This window comes from Protopterus annectens, chromosome 2.part1 (assembly GCF_019279795.1).
Source record: "Protopterus annectens isolate FY-2018-M chromosome 2.part1, PAN1.0, whole genome shotgun sequence".
NCBI classification, from domain to species: Eukaryota; Metazoa; Chordata; order Ceratodontiformes; family Protopteridae; genus Protopterus; species Protopterus annectens.
The window spans coordinates 766,217,687-766,238,353 of NC_056729.1; positions in this window are offsets into that span (position 1 = coordinate 766,217,687).

The following is a 20,667-nucleotide window of genomic DNA, read 5'->3' on the forward strand; positions in this document are numbered from 1 at the left end:
AAAGTACACACAAACCACCACATAGGTGGTAGCCCCCTAAATACTGAAGGAGTAATAAGGGATCTGGGGATCCAAGTAGATAGTAATCTCTACTTTGATAATCACATTGCCAAAGTGGTTAGAAAATCCTTCTATGTGGCCCACCTAATCACAAAAGGGTTTGCATCCAGATCAAAAGAGGTCATTGTGCCCCTCTACGCATCACTCATCAGGCCCATCATAGAGTACAATGCCCCATTTGGGATGTACCTTACAAGACACCTGCAACAGCTGGAAAGAACACAGAAGTACCTCACCAAGAGGATCAATGGTCTCAAACAGATGCCCTATGCAGCTTGACTAAAGAAACACCAGCTGTACTTGGTTGCATACCGCCTACTCAGAGGTGATCTCTGCCTGACATACAAGGCCATGTCCAACCCAGAATTGATGGACATGCTCCACCTAAAGAAAACCATATCCCTCGAGCCACATGCTCTAGCGATGTAAACCTCACCACAACAATAAATAGGATGTGCTGGTGGGATAGATTTCTGTCCCAGAGACTTCCCATGCTCTGGAACAAGATTCCAATCTACATTAGGCAGAGCCCCTCACTAACACTTTTCAAGAGAAACCTTGATGAGTGGATGGGAAACAGAACGTTTACCCTGGGGATCACTTCAATGGCTCTGCTGGACAGAGGCACAGGGAACTAATCTAATGGGGTAGCGAAAGCCTATACATTCTGGCCAGGCTTATAAATGCGTTCGGGCGGATAGCCTAGTACCTACCTATGAACCTACCTATGAACCTATGAACAAAACTTATCTGCTAACAGAGGTACCGATTTTCCTTAGACAATAGTAGCTTCAGTGAATGCTCATTCCCAAAGGTCAAAGCAGCAGTGGCAGACCCATGCATATGCCAATAGTCACCATTCTTCTGTGGCAAGTAGAACAATTATCCCTACCATAAAAACTTCTTGCCAGCTAACTAGGATAATGCTACCAAAGAAGTCATCTTTTAAACTGTATAAAAGCTTGTGTAGGAATGTGTGTGAACTTCTGACTAGTTTGCTAAACCATTAGTTCAATAGCTACCCCTGTAAACTTTCCCCACAGTTCTTAACATTGTTAAAACTTCACCCTTGTATTGCATTGACCATCTTAAAGGAACCTAGGCATGGCACCACTGGAGAATACCCCCCAGCCTTCACAAGACTCCGGTAAAATGCTTTCTGCATGGATTCCAAATGTGGAAAGTCCCTGCACAGGCTGGTGGCTGAGAGGGCCACCCCAACCTCTGGAGATCAACTTCCTGTGCACCAATGTAATAAGATTATGGTCTTTAACCTTTAGAATGTCATTAAAATGAAGAAGTTTCTGCTGATCCAGAATGGCCAGTGAAAGTGTTCTCAGTCTACCAAGTATTTCATCTTAATTCAGATTCTACCCTATAGAAACAAAACCATTGTGCTTACTAAATCTATGCCCGAACCAGGCATCACTAAGTCCTTCAAAATTACATATTCATCTGGTTTCCCCAACTCTTTTTGTTTCTGGATTTTGAGTGGTTCACCATCAGTTCAGTTAGACTCTAAATAGCTAGAAGGTATAGCCTCAGCTGTAGGAATTGAACAGTGGTGCAGATTCTTGACTGCAGACTAAGAACGTCTACCCCACCCCCAAGAATTTGCCACCATTAATTTTCTCCTGAAAATCCTAGGGAATATGTTATCTCATATATAACCCATGCTAATCATTTGTTCATCTACCAAGGCCCTGCACCATCCAACTATTTGGATTATGATAGGCAAGAGAGATATATTTTGGGAAGAGAAACATCTTGTCAGCAGCAACATGACATTGAAAGGGTGGCCAAATACTTTAACTTCTCAATTGTCTCCTTAAACTTCTAAATTAGAACCCTGGAGAAGCAAAGATACAGCATTGTGCCTAGAGGAGAATGTTGTTCACTCAGTCCCCAGCAAAAATGTATTATCTACTGCATTAGTGACCTAATATGGAAATTAATTGGGAAACACCATAGTCATCATCATCTTCAGTATCAACCCCCTTTTTCCCATTTTGCATGGAGTTGGGATTAAGGTGTCACTTCAATGTTGCCACTTCTCTAAATTCAAAGGTACTCTCCAATCTTCAACAGTCATATCCACCTGCATCTGGTCTTTTCTCACAAAGTCTATTCATCTCTTGGATGGACCTCCACCTCCTCTTACCTTTTCCTTGTCTCTTCCAAATCTGCTTTATCAAGTCATCTTCTGCTTTTCTGCATTTGACTGAACCACCAAAATCTGCTTTCCTGGACATTCTGAGTAATTGTGGCTACCTTGGGTTCTGCTTGATGTCCTAATGTCTTTATTTGCCTCACAGTGTTTTTCTACTCTCCACCTAAGATATTTCACCTCCATCACCTCAAGCATCTCAGCAGTTCCACCTTTATTGATAGGTTTCTTTGCCATGCAGAAGCACTGATTGCATTCCTGTTTTATATGCCTTATTTTTAAATTTATTTTGTACTCTTCTGTCACATGGTACCCTTAACACTCTTATGCCATTTGGCTGCAGCTCTTATGATTCTAGTTCTGACCTCTTCATTCAGATTTCCTTTCTCTTCAACCATACTTTCAAGATACTTGAAGCTGTTACCCTGCTTCAGTGCTTTTTCTTCTATTTCAAGTTTAGGCTTCTTCTGATTTCCGTATTTGCTGCCATATTCATCCCATGTACCTTCAGATTTGAATTCCAGTTCCCTATAATTTGTTGGTATTCCTGTTCAAAGTCTTCTTGTACTCCCACATCATCTGCATACAGCATCTTTGTTGATCTGTCCCCTCAGACCTGCTTGCTAATATATTCCATCACCAGTAAGAAGAGAAATGGGCTTAGAGCTGAGACCTGATTCCCACCAACTCCCACTGGGAACCTCCGTGTGATTCAGAACACTGCTCTTCTTGTGTCATTATGTCTCTGTACGTAGCCTGCAGTAATTCTAAAAAATGTTTGTGGGACTTTGAACCATCACAGATCTGCCCAAATCAGCTCTCTTGGGACTATGTCATATGCTTTCTGTATGTCTAGGGATGCCCATCTGGACTCTTTCCTCATATTTAATTTGTACTACACTATCTGTCTCACTGTAAACAGTGGGTTAGATAAATTGTTGTCTGATCTGAATCTATACTGCTAATCTCTCATCTTACTTTCTGCTACTCTGTACAGTCATTCATCATTCACCCTCTCCAGCCTTTTTAATAAGTGCGACAGAAGTTTGCTATCCCTGTACTGCCATCAGTTGTGAATATCACCGTTGTTCATGTAACTATATATTCCTTATTCTAGGTCATCTGGGATATATATTTCTGGCTCAGTACTGCCATGATTACCCTAAGCAGCAACTCCTCCCATAATTTACCTAGCATCTTCATTATAACTGCAGTAATATCATCATAACTTTCTTCCTTCCCTGATTTTATCTTTCTTAGTGCACTTTGTGGTTCTTCTAGGATGGATTCTTCTTATTCCTTCTTATTCTTTTTGCTAAACTGCAGTTCTGGGAGCAGTGCAAATCACTTGAAAACTTGTCAGATTTCTTAAATGGATTGTGATAGGTTACCTTGCTATAGGACCCAGTTTTCCACAAAGCAATTACAGGGCTGTTTCTATTTGCAGTAGTAATACATCAATGTGAATAATATAAATGTTAAATGTTTCCACTGCAAAGATGAACAGCATGTGAGAAAATGGATAGCCCTGATAAATACCTCATTGGAGTGACAGGAGTGATGAGGAAATGCCATTGGAGACTACTTGTATCACAGGGCAGGATTATAGCAGTTGACACAGCTGCAGGTATCTGCTTTGAGTTCTGGAGACATCCATTGAGGGGACCCACAGAAATTCCAAAGACAGGTAATCAAGGGCCTCATTAAAACCCATGAAGAACTGCCAAAGAAGATGCATAGCATTCAAAAAGAAGCCAAATATTGAATAAAGCCTTCAGGAAATCAGGATCTCCTTGGTACCTCTTGACAAGTTCCCATTAAGTGACAGATACAAGCTTAGGAATAATTTTCTTCAGGTGGTCCAGTAAGATCCCGACAAATAATATTTTCTCATCTGGCATTAGGGATATATGGGACTATAGTTCTAAGGAAACAATGAAATTGCTTCTGCAACCCTTGTAAAGTAGGGTGATACCTCTTCTGAGATATTTCTGTGAACAGTTGCATAATAGTAAATAACTACCCCACCAGGACCAGGTGATTTTCCAGATGAAAAGGACAAAATTGCTTGAAAACCTTCCCCTGAGCTGAACAGTGCACTAAACACATGTAGCTCTTTGCTCTTATCTTAGAACATGATATTGACAGGAAGAATTAGTTCAGTGCATTGTTCTATGGAGACTCTCTCATTGAAGAAACTGCTGCAAAAAAACTTTAAGCAAGTTATTAATCGCATCTGGGTGTGTTATTTCTTTTCCCCTGTTCATCGATAAGTGAACTAATATTCTGTACTTCTTTCCCTCTCTTAGCCAGCTAACAATGAGTTTTGATGCTTTTAAATGTTTTGCACAGAAAAACTCTGATGGTGTCCCATCTACTTTGCTGTTGCTCATATTATATGGCCAGCGTTTCTATTATAACAGTTTAGAGAAACCTGTGCAGTTTTGATTAGTCTGACATTCATCTTAAAGTTAGATTCAACTTCCCTTATTTTTAGTTTTCATCCCCATATTTTTCTCTACTCAAGCTGGCTCTCCCTATCCAACTTGGTCCATTTTAAGACTTTCCATCTTGCTATGGCAGTGACCTCACTGTCAGTGTAATTATTCCAGTAGTCTGATACCAAATTCCTCAGCTGAGCATGTTTATTTGTAAGGTCTCCATACAGCATACATCATGATGGTTGTCCAAGACCAGACCACTGAGAGGCAGCATAATTAATATATTGACTGAGTATATCACTGATTCAATTTTAACATTGGATACTTGTGGAATTAGGGCTTTGCTACTTAAGAAATAATCAGTTTTGCTAACTACGCCTGCTGCTGGAGATATGTGGAATCTACCAAATGGAGGTGCTTCATCCAGCAAGTGCCTGCAACTAAGAGCATTTTCTGTTCTCCGTTAATATATTTTCTATGGCATCACAATCTTTTCCTGCCTAGTGGGAGTTTATCTAGAGTGGTACCCTGTACCATATTGAAATCTCCTCCCAGGATAACTAGAACCTTAAAGCCTTGTAATTCTGCAAAAGTTATCTTGAAAATGGTAAAGGGTTATAAATTCCTCATTATGGACACAGTAATTTCCTGCTGTTTAAAAGCCTTGACTGGGTAACACTTTGAGAATGCACTCTCTTCCTGCAATGCCTGGGTTCTCTGCCAGCTTGCTCTATCCCATACCATTTTTCACTAACATTAGTACTCACCCATGCATTTGAAGATGCATTGGCCATAATGCTCAGCAGTGCTAATAACTTGTAATGGAGGAAAACATACCTTTCCACAGTTTTGGCTACTATAGTAAAACTAAACGGAGCTCATCCTCAGAAAATTAGTCCAAAATGTCATTGCATTTAACAGAGGCATTTAGCCCTTCCACATTCCAACTGGCAGCTTTCAAGTTAGCTTTAGGGCCACAAATCATGCTTCTTAACTGCAGTGGGTTTCTAGGGGTGTATATGGTCTAAATTGTTACTTACCATGCTTTTTAGGTTAGTGGAGTCCAAAGTAATACACCCTGAAAACCACTGTGAGTTTCAGTTTCATAATTATTAGCTAAGAACAATGACCAAAACTGTGGGAACTTACTGTAACTGACACTGAATTTAAACTATTGAAATCTTTATGTTAGGATAAATAGGAGTGAGTGATGAAACCTGACAAGGGGGGGGGGTGCATTGTCATTATGACCAAAGTGGACTATCTGCAACGCATGTACACTCATGTTTTTGATGACCATTTTCATGAGGAGACTTCTCTGAATGTTGTGCATTTATCATACAAAAAGATTGATTTTTTACTTCATGATTTGCTTATGCAAGGGCAGATAGATTCTAAAATGTATTTCTTTTTATGTGTAAAACACCCGAGGGAGCCATCTATTTTTGGACTGCCTAAAATTCACAAAAAGCATAACTGATCCCCCTATATGGTGATAGTGGACTCCAGTAAATCCAAAATTCATCCTTTAGTGAAGTATGTGGATATTAAACTGAAGCCTTTTGTTAAGCAGTTTGAATATTTATGTCGAGATTCATGAGATTTTCTCATCAAGCTTAAGGATGTAGCGTTCTCTGATGATTTAATTTTTTTTTTAACTGTGGATGTTGTTAATATATTCAATGTTATACCCCACTGTGTTGGACTGGAATGGTTTTATGAGTTTATATGTGAATGCACAAGTTTAAGTCATGATGAGATAAGTACTTTACACACACTTATGGAATTGGTTTTGCAAAATAATTTTGTTTTTCTGGACAGACAATACATTTTACAAAAGAAGTTTGCTGCCATCGGTGCTTCTTGTGCCACCTTTTGCGAACATTGTTATACTTCAAAGGAAAAGGAAGATCTTAGTTCCACATTTTGATGACATGAACCCCCCCCATGAAAATTATTTGTCCACTTTTTGGATGGCATCTTTATTTTATGGCATGCAGCAGAGGAAGGTATTGATGGGTTTACTGATTTTCTAAATAACAGTACTTTTTCACATTTTACAGATGTTTATAGTCATAATGTTATTAGAGATCTGGATGTCACTATCGGCAAGGATGACAGTAATAGAAGATTTACTAGTAATATATTTTGTAAACCTACACATTTGAACAGTTTATTACATTATAGTAACTGTCATCCTGATTTTCAAGAAGGGGGATTGTTAAAGGTCAGGGAGTTAGTCTGACGAGGCTGGTTACTAAGATGACACTTTTTCTCTTGAATTTGATAAACCTGTACATATGTTTACCCACGGGGATAGCCACTAGACTTGCTTCTTAAGATATTCAATGAAGTCAAGTCCAAAGAGGGAAAAGGGCATTTGTTGCCTTATTTTGTGAGAAGAAGGTCCCAAGGAAATGTTTGCTCCCAATGGAAGGGTTACATCTACATACACCAACTCTTTTGTCATGAAATATACAGTAGCCGACACTAAGATTTTTGAGGTACTAAAAAGAAACTGGGTACTTTTCTCTTGTTTTGAGAAGTACACAGGAGTTATTGGTGATGTACCACAGTTAGTATTTAGAAGGGGTAACTCCTTTAAACTGTTTTTGGAAAGTGACGATACTTTCACTGTGTTAAACACGAATAAGAATAATGGGACTTATAGTTTTGGTGCTTGTTCTATGTGTAGGTTTGTGTATGAGGCTGAATGAGGCTGATGGGATCTGTATTAATAGGCATCACTTTAGGTCCTTCCATTATTGTAATTGTAACACAAGGGGTGTTATATACATTGTTTTATGCACTGAATGTCGTTCCTTCTATGTGGGTAAAATGCAGAGGAGGTTCAAGGACCGAATATACAAACACACTTTGAATATTAATAACAAGAACATAAACAATGATCTGTTTAAACATATCTCTGAATATCCTACTCACCAGTTATTGTTTTTTGTTTTGGACATAGTTAATAGGGATATTAGTGGTGGGCTGTGAGAGGATTTGATTGAATTCAATGAGTTAAAATGGGAAATTTGCTTGAATTCTTTTACATCCCATGGTCTTAATGACAATACGTCTATTAATAGTGTATTAAAATTGCATTCTTATTTAGTGTAGCCCTGATAATTTATCAATGAAAATTGTTTTTTGTTATTTAAGCAATGACTTGTCACAGGTTTTTTTATATATGTATTTGCGTATTGGTTAATTGAGGTCATGTGATGGGGAGAGGGACTTTTAAATAGCTTGAGTCTTTTATTTTTTGTATTCTGAAGAAGTCTTGTTGATACATACAGATGAAAGCACTCGCTTTTATTAAACACTTTCAGCTAAAAACTGTGTGCCTTCTGTTTTTTCCACCTACGTTGCTTGGATTTGGTTCATTGGTTCTTGGTTTTTGGCTTTCCTCCACTTACATGCAGCAGTTCTGTATGTCCTGTTCCTGTCATGTACCATGGCTCTGCAGAACAGATAATAATATCATTTGCAGGTGTGCTATATACCATCAGCATGCCTTTTTTGCCATCTTCGAGATCCATTATCCTAATACATTAAATTCCTAACTTGCTCATATTAGTGTGGGGTTATAAAATAATGATTGCACCCTTTACAATGATGATTTGCACCTCACAGTTTAGCGTTTATGTTAATAAGGCAATATTGTACAGTTGTTTCTGCATCACTACGAAAATGCACCATAGTATCGGCATATATTCTCCTAACTTACTTGTCCATGACAATGCCTAACCCATCACTACATGCTCATAAATGGCATCATCAAAGAATATAAACTTGGTTCTGCACTACTTAACTGATCAGTCAAGAAGCATGACCAGTAGGCATTGACCATCGGGCTGCCAGATTCATGGCCCACACATGATGTTTTTCACAAAAGTGACTAATGCCTGTGTTTGTTGGCCTCTGGGTCAGTGTGATATCTGCCAGGTGCACTACTCTATATCCCCCATCCATGTGTCCTACCCATTTTGAGTCACTCCCCATACCTTGTTTGTTATTCATTCCTCTCTATTACCAAGTGTACCTCCTCTGCCAATATATGTGCATTCACTGCTGCCTCTACCTTTGTGTCATTACTATCTGTATCTATGTCTTTGTTTTATATTGTGTAACCATGCAGCGGCCCTTTCTTGTTTTCTATCTCTGTCTCTCCTACAGTCATTTATCAGTAATGTCCCCAGTTATGTTCCTTTACTTATAGAGCAATCTGAGACTGAAATTGGTGTAATGGGATCAATGCTCTATTCCAGTTAAAAATTGTATAGCTAAGCATAAATAAAAATGGCATTTTCCACCCTCTGTTTATTCCTTATGACTATCCTTGTTAGTTTCCATTACTTGTTACTCTCCCTTTTTTTGCGTTCCTGTCTCCCACTTTCTTCAACATTTATATGATGAACTGGGTTGGCACTTTGTGATTATGGATGCATACCCTTTTATCAATAAATTTGTGTGATGGTTACTTGTTTCTGGGTGTGTTTTCTCAGTTTAACATGTTCCTGTTCAGTTTTAGCTAAAGTAACTTTAAACAGAAATATGCAGTAAGTTAAACTGCCATGTTATGTTGACTAGTTTTACATGCAAAGTAACACCTTAGGATCTTTGAACATATTATCGATTGTTAAGTTTAATTTAAAATAATGAACATAAAGAAATCAACTACAAAAGTTCATTACTACCGCTTCAGCACCCACTATATATCCTCCCCTTGCTATAGATTTTGCGGGCATCATTCACTCTTTTTTTCTCAAAGTGCATGGTATGATGAAGAATGTAGGAGCATAAAATATGCAATAAAAGTGTGCCAATTTAAATACTGTTTCTCTTCACAGAAGCGTTGCACAGTGAAAGAAAAATGTACTGGGAATATTGAAAACCAGGGGAAACAGAATTCATTGAATTTCATTATTTTTATTATCTGCAGAAATATTCAAAAGTTAACACTCCTGTGAAAAAATAAGTACTGATTGTTGTGTGAAATCTGTTTTAAAAAGTGGTTATGTATGGGCCTGTGGTTTTGTTTCTCATACCATGCCCTTTTACAGCCTGCATGCCTGTCCTCATTTATATTAAATTCCTGAACAGTTTTGTAACAGCAATATTACCTTCTCCATAGTAATTTCAAGAGACATGATACTCTTACATATTTTAAGAATATAATGCGCATTACATTTCACAATTGTAATTACTTACTGTAGGCTACATTGCATGATTTGCATTACCTAACACATACTGCTTGCAACATTTCACATACCTGAAGCACAACTCATTGCATCATTCCCATCATCCAATGTGCATTACATTGTTAGATTTTAATTGAGTTGTACACACTGCATTGTGTTGCACAGTTCACATCACTTGTGTACTTTTATGTATTCTATACAGTTCGGTTTGAAATCTGAGTCAATAAATAAAACTGGACTTAACCCATAACAGTAATCATAATAACAAACTCCTTGGTTTTATACAGTAATGTAACCACTAAGATTCTTTAGCATTTCTCAAATAGTTTTATTGTCTATCATAATATAGATTATGCCAAACTCATAAAACAATTATAAGAAGTATGTGTGTGTTTAGGACAATGTCAGAGCCACTGCTTAATGTAAACATCTTCACTGAAGTAAAGAAAACTTTTTAACATTATCAATATCTATAGGGATATGCAGATCCCAAATTGTGTATTGCCTTCACAAAACAAGGAAATATGTGTACTAACACTGGTGACTAAATAACTGACCATTATAAATAATGGTACCACTGGACAGCATTGTCAGAAGGGTTATGTGCTCATCTTTCTACTTTCTTCCACAAGATCCTTTTCTCTGTCATAAACATAAATGCACACAAGCACACACCAGTGGTTTACAGTGACTTGTCTGGATCACCAGAGCTCATGTTACAGTTTTCCAAGCATAACACCTCAAGCTCTATAGAAACTGGTACATTTTCTTATTCACCCCTCACAGGTGACTTTTGTAAATGATGGACAAGCTCTAACCATTTATGTACTCTATACACCTTTACACCCAAGAACAAATTGCCAGTCCTTCTATAGGTGTCGTTGGTGATTACAAGAAATTGTTTAATTCCATTCAGTAGAATTTCTTATGGACAGTTCTGACTCTTCAGGCATTCATAATGCCTTTATCAGAGTAGTGCAGGCCCTACATCAGTCCTGGTTTACCATAAACTTTTCTGGAGATCATTTATCTGTTCATTCTTTCTATGTAAGCATATGAGACAGGGCTGATCACTCTCCTCAGCACTCTTTTTGTTTGCAATACCTCCTCTAGCCCAGATAATCAGAATCCTTGAGGATTTGCATGGTTGGAACTTAATGGTGAGGGCATCTAGGATTTTTCTATTTGCATATGACTGCATGATTCCAAAAATGTTATTCCTAAGATCATGGACATAGTATAATTTTTTGGTCTACGGAAGGAGTTAAGGTGTATCTTTCAAAAAAACTATCTGCTCCCAGCCAGTGTAGTGACTACATATCTAAGGGATCAGCACACTTTAAGTGACACAATGGGAACCAAAAATACCTGGGACTATGACTGTTCATTGACCCTTTGAGAATGCTACACCATAGCTAAAGACCACTTTAGGAGGAGCTTTTCATCCTTACACACATGTGGTGGAAGACCATCCTTTCCTGATGGGGTGAAATATCAACTGTTAAGATGATATTTTTCCCAAAGCTGTACTACATATTTATTGACACAACCTGTGGTGTGAGACCTGGGTACTCAGATTGACAACAGTCTCAATCTCACATTCGACCATCATGTAGTGACAGTGGTCAGAAAAGCCTTTTACTTGGTTCATCTCATAAGTAAAGAGATTGTATCCAGAAAAAAGGAGGTTATTACTTCTCTGTACTCCTCCTTCATTAGGTCAAGAATTAAGTATAACACCCTGTTTAGTACGCACCTCTCCAAACACTTGCACCAACTGGAAAGAACACAGAAATACCTCACAAAGAGAATCCATGGCCTACAACACCTGTTCTATGTGGACAAGTGCAAATCACTATCACTCTACTCAGTATTGTACAGATTGCTCAGAGGTAATCTGTGTCTCACCTACAAGGCAATATCGGACCCTGCCCTACTAGAGATGCTCCATATCCATAAGTCTAACTCCTCATGAATTATCCTCTCCAAAGGCCTAAATCTAATATGCGGCATCAACAAAACCTGCTGGAGAGACAGTTTTGTCTCCCAGAGGCTGCCCCATCTCTGGAATAGACTTCCCATACATGTCAAACAGAGTACCTCACTGACCTTCTTCGAATGCTATCTTGATGAGTGGATGGGAAACCACAAATCTGTCTTAGGGGTTCAGTCTGTGTCACTCACTGACAGGGATGACAGGTGCTGACTGAGGTTTCTTTTTTTTTCAGGATAAACTCTTGGATAGCCTTGTAAGGGCTCCAGGGCCATTAGCCTGCTAACCTCCTATGATATTATGATCCAATGAAATATATCCCCTCTATTCCATAGGCTAGTGGTAAACAAAATATGAAAAATCTGAATAGGTAATTCTTGTGGAGCAAAAAAATGGTGCCTTACCCCCAAATTCAGCCTTATTCCTCTTCAGAAAAGAGGGCAGAGCATGCAGGACAGATTTACTGAGGTTTTTAATCTCCAGCATTATGTTGGAACCCTCCCAATATTTGGACAGAAAGGCTATTGACAGAGGCTAGGCTGTAATGTAGTACTTCATGTAGGGCTGGTTCCCTCACTCCCCATCAAAACAGCTCAGTAGTGGTTAACTTTGAAAGCAGGCATCACGTCTATTCAGCGGCCAAGGAAGAGAGCCCCCAGACAATTTCATTGGTTAGGGAAGATTTTCTGTTTGGTGCCACTTAGGTTAAGGAAAACCATGAGATTAATCGCATGTCACTTAAAACTAATTTAGAGTGGCTATTGGACCCCTGCAACACGTATGAAATACTTGTGTGCCACATGTCGGTAGTAGCAGATAAGGGTTGAATTTTGGGCTTGCAAATAGATTAAGCTGACATGAGGTTATTGCTTGTGAGATGGTGGTTTACAAGTTCCCATTTGAAGCCAATGCATGTCTTCTTTTAGACTTTTTGTCAATGCCTACACTCTCCCCAACTCAAACATTATGGACTATTCATCTTGGTTCTATAGCCAGGCTGCACATTGCCTCAGAGTGTAAGAACCTTTTGCATTTAGCTGCAAAAAAGTTCTCAATCTTCTTGAAGTATGTCAACTTATTTGAGACATACCTAGTCTCAAATGATACTATAGTTGAGGATCCAGGAAAAATAATGTTGTATAGCTGTTGCTCTCGACAGTGGAAGTTTTAATGTCTCTGGCTGGTTAGTCTATAAATATATTTGCCTCTTCATTGGTAGTACAGTTATGCAAGTAAACTTATCATAAAAGTAGGTTTTCAAACAGATCACTGTTGAAGGTTTAAAAAGAAGTGGGATCAGGAGTATACAATGCATAATAGAGGTGTTAAAAGGTGATGTAAATGTGGTCCAGTCAAAATAATGGTGATAGTATGCACAAGTATGGAGGGAAATGTTAGCACTGAAGAGAGAGTACAAATTGTAGAATACTAAGAGATGCAATAGAAGAGATAATTGCAAGAGAGATATATATAATAGGGAATGGACAGAGCAGACGGGGAAGTAGTGGGTATGAATTTATAAGTTGGAGAGATTACAAGATTAAGCAGCCTAGGTTTTCTGAGAATAATGTAATAGCATGGGAGTTAGGTGACATGGCCTGTGTGCTGAGCTTTCTTGCCTGTTAAGAGGGAAGCTATAGCCCTGCCAAATAGGAACAGTAATAATAAAGATCCCCCCTCTCTGGCAAAAACATGGTAGAACAGAGGTGGATAGAGGGTGGGTGTGTCTACTACAATAGTGATGTATTGTGTAGTAAATTTACTTACACAACTGTATTATCCTCATTGTTATATCAATGTGGCCTTAGCCTAAGCTATATGGGACAAATAGCTCAGAAAGAAAGGGAGCACAAATAAGGATCAGGGTCCACAAGTCCCTCTAGAATAGTCTTAGCAAAGCCTGCTCTAGACCTAGAGAAGGAATCTACTTTGTAGTGCTCGATAAAGCATGTGCAGATGACCAAACAGCTGTCTCTAGTATATATCTAGAGTCCTTCCCTTTCCACAAAGCCACAGGAGTAGCAAGACCCCTGATATATATTGGCCCTAACTTTGCCTGTAAGTGTCTTGCTATGGTGAGAATAACAAAAAACAATTGCATGAGAAAGCATTTTGAAATTGTTTGTTTTGACACAGATTTCCCCTTTTTTACCTTATTAAGAAATAAGTAATCAGATGCCATGAAGGTTTTTGTCTTAGGTTCATAGGTTCATAGGTTCATACTAGGCTATCTGCCCTAGGACATTTATAAGCCTAGCCAGAATGTGTTTGGCTTTTGCCACCCATTTTAAATTTATTTTGCTATGCCCTTTTTTGAGGTTAGTATACTGTGCCTCTGTCTAACAGTGACACAGAAGTGATACCCGGGGTAAACCTATGATCTCCCATCCACTCATCAAGATTCCTCTTGAAGAGAGTCAATGAGGGACTCTGCCTAACCTGGACTGGGATTTTATTCCAGAGTGAAGGGAGCCTCTGGGTTATGAATCTGTCCCTCCAGCATGTCCTATTTATTTCACTGCTGAGGTTCAAGTTTCTCGAGTGCGTAGCTCGATAGGATTTGGATTTTCTGAGGTGCAGCATGTCCATTAATTCCGGGTTGGACATGGCTTTATACGTCAGGCACAGATCGCCTCTGAACAGGCGGTATGCCACTGAGTAGAGCTGGAGTTTCTTTAACCAGGCAGCATATGGCATCTGTTTGAGCCCTTTGATCCTCTTGGTGAGGTAATTTTGGGGTCTTTCCAGTTGCTGCAGATGTCTGGTAAGGTACATCCCAAAAGGGGCATTGTACTCAATTATGGGCCTGATGAGGGATGAGTAAAGAGGCACGATGACCTCCCCTGATCTAGATGTGAATCCCTTCATGATTAGATGGGCTATATAAAATGTTTTTCTAACCACTTTGGCCACGTGGTTGTCAAATGAGAGATTGCTATCAACTTGGGTCCCCAGGTCCCTAATTACTTCTTCTGTACTTAATGGATTACCACCTATGTGGTAATTTGTGGGCACCTTTTTTTTTCCCAAAAGGGTGACTATACACTTTTTGGCATTTAGCTTGAGGCCATGGCTCTGGCACCAGTTGTCTGTTTCTATGAGGCCCTTTTGGAGGATGCTTGTGTCAGCTGGAGAGTCGATTATGGCACCCAGTTTGCAGTCATCTGCAAACTTGGTCAGCCACAGTCCTTCCGTGTTGGCCTGTACCTCCGAGAAATATATACCGAACAAGAGAGTTCCCAGTACTGAGCCTTGTGGGATGCCACTTGTAACTGGTTTGGAGTCTGACATGGCTCCAGCAATTCTAACCATGTGAGTTCTGTCCTTGAGCCAGTTTGCAACCCATCTAGTGACATAGGGGTTTATATTTAAGCTGGTGAGCTTATCTATAATGCCCGAGTGGGGTATTGTATCGAAGGCTTTTGCGAGGTCCAGGTAGGCTGTGTGGACCACCTTCCCCTCGTCAATGGCCTTGGTGACTGTTTCAAAGAAATCAACCAGGTTTAAGAGGCAGGATCTGCCCTTAACAAAGCCGAACTGGGTAGGATCCAGTGTCTGTAGGTCCCCAATATCTTTATTTATGAGGTCCATGATGATCCTTTCCATAGCTTTGCAGACCAAGCTAGTCAGGCTTATGGGGCGATAGTTTCCAGGATCCGTTGAGGCACCACCTTTGTGGAGAGGGACCACAGTTGCTGCATGCCACTCTTTGGGTACATATCCTGTAGTAAGGCTGACATTGAATAGTAGTTTTATGTTTGGGTTTAGCTCTTCTTGGAGTTCATGTAGGATGCAGCCCGGGACACCGTCTGGTCCCATTGATGCTGTGTTTTTTGCTTTGGAGAGGGCGGCTCTTACCTGAGCATCTGAGATGTCAGGGGGGCAGCACTCTGCTGGGATAGATATTTGCCCTATTGGTGGGGAGGGGGGGGTTTGTGCTGAACCTGTCAGCTAGGATGTTGGCAATGTCTGTGGGTTCGGTGTATTTTTTGTCATTTTGGACTAATTCTGAGCATATCTGGGAATTACCACCCAGGTTCCTAACATAACTAAAGAAAGCCTTGTGATTATCCTTAGTGTCCTGTGCAATTTTTCTCTCGAAGCTGGCCTTAGATGATTTTATGAGTGCCCGTAGTTTTTTGCTAATACTGATCAGAGATGCCTTCCCTTTTTGGAATTTTGCTCTATCATTTAGTAGCTTCCTCCTTCTATTGTATAGTTTGTTTATGGCTGGGGTCCACCAGACAGGACGTCTGCCTTTGGAGGATTGGGTCTTGGTTTTATTTGGGATCGCATGATCCATGCATTCCTGAAGGTGTTCATAGAATGCATTTATAAAGGATTCTGTGGTCTGGGCCGTATTTTCCACAGGCCCTGGGGCTTTGAAGGATTCCACCTCGGTTTTGAGGAATGTGAAATTTGCTTTACAGAAGTTTTTCACTGTGGTTTTCTGGGCAGGGGGTGGTGTCGGGATGTGAATATCCAGTGAGATTAGTTTATGGTCTGATCTTACCAGTGAGGGATACACTTCTGGTCTGGAGCATAGAGTCCCCATGTTGGTGATGATCAGGTCCAGTATGTTTTCCCCTCTTGTGGGAGTGGTAACAAGTTGTTCCATAGCATTTGAGTTTATAAATTCTCGGAACCTTTGGGCTAGGGTGTTGGAGCTAGAGTAATGCTCCCAGTCTATGTTTGGGTAGTTGAAGTCGCCAAATATAATGGTGTTTGGAGAGACCTTCATATTTTCCAGTGTTCTCAGGAAGGCCGAGTGGGGTTTCTGGGTTAGGGAGGGTGGTCTGTAGCAGGCTATAAACTGGAAGGCAGTTTTACCCACTGTTAGTTGCACATGGATAGTCTCTGGTGCTTCGTGCTGTGCCACCAACCTGGAGGTGTGGGTATCTTTGATAATATTGATACTCCTCCTTTTGTGGGTCGGTCCAAGTTTTGGGGCCGAAAAGTATGGTATGAGGTATAACCTGGTAGTGCTGGGGTGCTCTCGGGAGCCTTGAACCAGGTTTCTGTTACTGCACAGATATCGATGTTCTCCATGCTAAGGAGAGTTTCGAGTGCATGCATCTTGAGGTTTAGACTTCTGGCGTTGAGTAGCATTACTCTTAGTTTCTTATCCCTTGTGATACCTATGGAGGTGGGTTTGTCTTTTGAGCCTTGCCTAAAAAGGCACTATGGGGGTAGCAAGAGCCTTTGCCAATATCCGATCGCCCAGGGGTGACAGGTGCAAGCAGTCCCTAGTGAAGCATCGTGGCTTGTCGCGCATGTCATCCCAGGCTGACAGGCATTGGATCCCCTTTGAATGACACCAATACTTAAGCCAATTGTTGAAATTGATCATCTTGTCTTCATATTGTGGCATCATTCTTGGTGAGGGTAAGATGCTACTCAAGGTCAGGGTCATACCGGCCTGGGCCACATGCTCAGAGAGCTCCTCTATGTCTCTTTTCATGTAGTCCAGGGAGGTACATCTCACGTCATTCACACCAGCATGGACAATGACTGAGTCATATTTGTACTTGCCTTGGAGTGACCTTAGTGCTTGTGTTATGTGGCGGATCCTAGCGCCCGACAGACAGCTCACCATGACCTTCTCCTTGTTCAGCCTGGTGAGCAGGACGTCAGTGTGCTTGACGATAGAGTCACCTATTACAAGTGTATTAGGTGTGTTGTTTAGCCTTAAGGGCTGTGACTGTTCGGCACACTGGCTTTGTGAGCTATGTGTTGCACGTGTTTTGTTTTGGGGTACTGGTTGCTTGGGTGTCTGCTTTGGACGTCTCTGCTGCTTAGGCAAATTTTTATTTAGAGCCTCCAATTATGTTTTTGTGTGTTTATGTGTTTGGTTTGCTGTCATGGTAGGTCTATGTGAGACTGGAATTGTAGTGAGTATGGTTTCCTTCTCCTCCTGACTGGTTATACCAGTACTGAGTTGAGAGAGCTTAGCCTCCAGTTTGGCTATATGGATGCATCTCTCACATGTGTTGGAATTTGTTGGGAGGAGGAGAGGGTTGTCTGTGTACATGAGGCAGTTGTAACATTGCCTCAAGATTCTCAGATTCACCAGCTGGACCGGAGAGAAGATTGACAACTGACCTTTGGACATGCTAGAATAGTGTTGGGAATTCCTTTATAATTGAAAAAAAAAAGGGCAAATGGGGAACAAGGTACTCAAGAGGACTTTGTGAGAGTGTAGTGCTTTTAATTTTTTAGTGCTGACTTATATAATTGCTTTAGTGAGCAAGTGCCTTTAGTGAGCAAGTGCCAGGTAACTTAAATGCAATGTGTTACAGGTAACTTAAATGCAAAAATGACAAACAGTAACTTTCTTTTAAGTGAAACAAGGAAATGAGTACAGTAAGCAATGCGATATCACTAGGGATCCACAGAAGCACTGAAAAGCCGCGTTTTAGGTGGTATTAGCGTTTCAGGGAAATAATAAGCAAACAAACAACAAGCATACAAACAGAGCTAGATTCAGCAGGCCTGGATCTAGTCTATGCTACAGCAAACAAGGTGTGCCAATTTCAGTAAGAAACTGTTGAACTATGCAGGCACTATAAGCCTTTAACCAGAAATTCCCAGCTCAGAAGGGCAGAGTCCAGCCTCTCCTCCCACAAGAGTGCAGACCACGAACCTTCTTAATGTAAAATAACTGGCCTGAAGCCCAAGTGCTGAAACCAGAACTAATACACTTTTAGAATAACAGACACTGAGCCCTCAATCAGCAGTTCCCAACTTAGAAGGATGTAAACTACCTGTCCTGCCACCACAGTGCAGGCCACAAACCTTCCTAATGTAAAACAACTGGTCTGAAGCCCAAGTGCTTAATCCAAAAGACTTAGAATGATAGCTACACTTTAATCAAGTTACTACCAAGCAGTAATAAATACAATTGAATACTTTGAAGAATGCCTGGATTAGTGCTCAAGTTATACAAACAAAGCTAGATTCAGCAGGCCTGGATCTAGTCTACACTACAGCAAACAAGGTGTACCAATTTCAGTAAGAAGCAGTTCAAATATGCAGGCACTAGAAGCCTTTAACCAGAAATTCCCAGCTCAGAAGGGCAGAGTCCAGCCTCTCCTCCCACAAGAGTGCAGACCATGAACCCTTTTAATGTAAAATAACTGGCCTGAAGTCCATGTGCTTAAACCAGAATTAATACACTTTTAGAATAACTGACACTGAGCCCTCAATCAGTAGTTCCCAACTTAGAAGGATGTAAGCTACTTGTCCTGCCACTACAGTGCAGACCACAAACCTTCTTAATGTAAAACAACTGGTCTGAAGCCCACGTGCTTAAACTAAAAGGCTTAGAATGAGTTACACCAAGAAGTAATAAATACAACTGGGTACTTTTAAGATGACGCAAAAGCAAAATAAAGTAGGAAGAAACACAAATACAGTAAAAGCAGATATATTTTTTTTTTTTTTCAGAAAAGTAGCAAAGACAGTAGTAAAAACAATTCACATGCAGTGCAAGCTGGCACACTTGAGTATGCAGCAATATTAGTCCACACAGTTTGAAAAAAATGTAATTAAATTAAATTAAGGACTAAAAGCAAGTGCAGAAAGGGTTTATTAGATAGAATGCGGTAAAGAGATGGGACTGTCTCAAGCAAGGTCTTGTCATACCCGTGAACATTCAGAGAGCGTAAAACACTTTCTTCCTTATTTTTTAAGTTCTTAGAAGAAATCAGTGAGATGAATTGCCTGGCTCAATGTAAACACTGAAATAACCTTAGGCATACAGGAAGGGTTTATTCTCAAAGTTACACAATCTTTGTGAAAAATGAGATAGGATGACTCATAATAAAAGCCTGTAACAGAGATGGTCTTCTTGCTGGAGACAAAGCAATGAGTCACACAGTTTTCCATGTCAAGAACCTCAAATCAGCCTAATGACTTGGTTTAAATAGAAACGGTGAAAATGTATCCTAAATGTATGAAAACAGTGTATGTGTATCATAAATGTATACTAAACAATATTAACATACCAAAAAGGAGCCACCTGCCTTCTAGGTGGACAGTTACGTAAAACTCCTTTCAAAAACTGCTTCACTTGAGGAAGAACCAAATAACCCCTTTTTATGCAGGTAAGTGCTAGGGTTATCAGATAAATTAGTAGAGTGTAGCCAGGCAAATTACTGACTCAGTGGCAGCTGCTCTGAAAAAAAGTCACTAGTATCATAAGCATATTTCAGAGAATGTTTAGTTATCTAAGACAAACAAGATACTAACAAATTAACAAATACCTTAGTCTCTGAAGAAGGGAGACCAGCAATTAACTTTTCTGAAGGCTAATATGGAAGACGCATGAATTTTGTAAATCAAACCTATCAAAGCTTTTCTCAGCTTGTCAAAAATTAGTTACTGATAGGAGTTTGGCAGAATCTAATTTTTGACAGAGAAAATACTAAGGTGTGTGACCTGAGGTTAGAGAAAAAATAATTTGTGGGTCTGGTGCACCTTATATAGTTTATCAGACTATCTGAGACCAGGTCGATGACTGTCATGCAAATTGCTGCCTGCAAAGAAAGCATTCTCAAAGACTGGCAACACAGAAGGAACAACTGAGTGTTGAGGAAAATGTACTTGCATATTTGCTGGGATTCTATTATTTCTCTTTTGTTCCCACTGAAACAAGTCTTTCATTCTGGCAATAGAATCCTTGAAAGTCAACTCTTCTGGAGACAATCTGAAGGAAATCTCAGCTCAGAGTAAGATTCCCTTCCTGTGGAGTAGGAACTTAAGAAACACAGTCTGAGTCTAATTCCTGTCCCTTATATA